This window comes from Rosa chinensis, chromosome 6 (genome assembly GCF_002994745.2).
Source record: "Rosa chinensis cultivar Old Blush chromosome 6, RchiOBHm-V2, whole genome shotgun sequence".
In the NCBI taxonomy this organism is placed as follows: Eukaryota; Viridiplantae; Streptophyta; class Magnoliopsida; order Rosales; family Rosaceae; genus Rosa; species Rosa chinensis.
The window spans coordinates 295,728-298,703 of NC_037093.1; positions in this window are offsets into that span (position 1 = coordinate 295,728).

A 2,976-nucleotide genomic window follows, 5' to 3' on the forward strand; every position below is an offset into this window, starting at 1 on the left:
TTGTAACGTCCCGAACCTAAATCCACGTGTTTACTAGTCATTTGGACGGTAAACGACCTTTACTTTCACTTTTACTTTCGGTTTAGTACTTTTAGTGGCCCTAAAAGTTGACTTTTTGTTCGGGTCAAAATTTGAGAAAATGTTCTTCATGAAAGTTGTAGAGGACGTTAAACCGAGCGCGTGCATATGTGGTACGTAAAAATCGGACTTCGTATGCGAGAGTTATGGCCAAAAATGTGAAAATTACTGTTCATGGTAAGTTGTATATATATATGGAAATTTACTGTTGGTAGATTTCTATATTTGGAAACCTACCCAACCGGGTAAGTTCCCTCTTTCTCTCTCCCCGACTCTTTCTCCCCTCTCGGCCGGTTTCTTTCCCCCTCCCGTTTCTTCCTCCTCCGGCCGACCCAGGACACAATCCGGCCACCCCCAAGCTCGGTTTCTTCTCCTTGTCACGTCTGTGGAGGTATTTCACGACGATTTGCCCGGAAAACCTCGATTTGGAGCAGAGGAAGCTACGGTGGCAGTTGGGTGCTTTTGCCGATTTCCGGCGATTCCGGCCACCTCCGGTCCTCATTCCGGCGTCGAAGGTTCGGTTTTCATCACTGATCATTTCCCCTATGGCCTTGTATCACGATTTGTTGTGTAGATGCCGAATCGACGAATTGAAATTCTAGGGTTCTTGAGGATTTCTGGGTTTATGTTCATTGATCGATTTCGGCCATTTTTAATTGTTATTTGGGAATGTTGTAGTTGAGAAGTTGAATCAGTGTGTTGAGAAGGTGCTACTGTCAAATTTTGGTGGCCATCGGAGATGGTGGCGGCGGCGCCGCCACTGTGGGCGGCGGTAGCGGCGGCTAGGGTAGTTTATAAATTTCAATTTTTAGCTAGTTAAATTCTATAATTATCATAGAGCTTATATTTGAAGTTTGGTGAATTTTGGAGGAGTTTGGAATTGTTTGTGAATTTTCCAAGTTTGGAGTTTTGTGGTGGAATTATGGGAAATCTGGCCGTCGGATTTCCCTCGTTTTCATTATGGAATATGTAAATTGAGGAATTAGAATTGTGGAAGAGATTTGGGTTGAATTTGAGAAGTATTGGAAGATAGGGATTTTCGGATTTCGTTTAAGTTCGTAATTATTTTATCGGATTGCCGTTTACGGAAATATAATTGTGTACAGGGCAATGTCGCGAGCTACGGTTAGATGAAGGAACTCGTTTGCGTGGTTGCCAATAGTACTGTGAGTGGACGTTTGTTTCAAATAAGTGATGCATGCATTTATTTATTAAAGCTTGTCCTATTTTATTAACGTATTTTCCGAGCATATAAAGATAATTGTGAATTATCTCATGGAATTACTTTTAAATATTGTTTCTCATGAAGTATTTATGATTTATACCGGTTGAAAGTTTGGATATAAAGTTGTTATGCTCGGATTCGAATTTATAATTGATGTTGATTTTTCGACGAATGGTTTTAGATATGATTTTCGGATTTATACGATTTATTTTATTTATACTTGTCGATTTGAGATTTTAAGGGATTATCGACTTTTGTTTTGGCATTGGGAATGCCTTACTGATAATTTAAATTTACTTGTTAGCGTGTGGGACACGCGGTTATTTTATACGGCTTTATAAGTATTTCCGGGTACGGTTGGGAATCGTACCCGTGTTCTCTTTATATGTGGGACATGGGGAAGCTTTAAGGATTTATCGGTTTTTAAACCGCCATACCCAGGGTCGTTATATATATATTATATTACTGGCTAGCCTATTAGTACTCCTCCCTACTTACTATGTGTTTGTAGGTGAGTAGAGGAGAGCATGGGATGCTCTAGAGTGTGGGACACTCCGACCCGAGCCAATAAGGCTCCCTTCTTTTGTATGGTGAAACTTCTTCCCCATATTTTATTGTTGCTTGACTAGCGGGGCTAGTCCGATTTTCACTGTATCCAGCGGGGCTGGTCTTACTTTCTTGAGAAATGAGATTTCGGTTTTACGATATAGTTTTCGAATGTGGTGACTAGCGAGGCTGGTCGATTTATCGTTTGGAATTCTTGGATTTAAAGCTAAATGTATTTCTTTCTAATTGTTGCATGCATCGGTTATTAAAGAGAATAATTGTGGGAAAGTAGGAAATCATTTTTTTCCTTTAAATTGTTTATTTTTGTCCACTCACGCTAACGTTTTTCGTCTACTTTCCCCTGGGCCTTTCGGTTTCTAATGCCCAGTTTGCAGGCGAGTTAGTGGAGGTCGGGCGTACATGACATTTGAGGCATAGTTGTCACTACTTCCGCAGTGTAGGATCACTTGATCCTTTACTCTTCTGTTATATCCCTGTGTATAGTAGTACTGCTCTGATTAACTTTTGGGATTAGTATTTTTTGAGTTTTGTGTTTTGTGAAAGTGGAGTTGTTGGTAATTGGGAGCAGGGTGGCTCCAGGAGTATAAGGTTGGTTTGCTTGAGGTGTTTTGTGTGTTTTACAGGTTTTGGGTAGTCCATTTTAGAGGTGACTCTGCCGAATTTTTGGTAGAGTTATCCCTAAGGTGGGCCCCACAGGGCCACCTCGGATTTCAGGGTGAAATTCGGGGCGGGTCCTGTCAAGTCTTGTAATGACCTACGTTTATTAGCAAATCCATTTTTATATTTACTTTCAAAATTTAGAAGGTTCATGAATAAACATATTTTTTTAATCAAACCTTACAATAGCGAGGCAAATTTTTTTTTTTTTTTTTTGAATGAGGACCGATGCAGCTGCCCTCAAGCCTTGATTGATGAAACCATAGAATACAAGGAGGGGTAGACATAGAGCCTGAACCCCATATCACAATATGTAATGTATTCTAATATGCACCAGTTAGCAAAGAGTGCACGTCTGGCAACTCTTGTTACGTCTCGTACCTCAATTTACTAGTTTACTAGTTATTTGGATGATAAACGACTTCACTTTTTTTTACCTTATTTCGAAC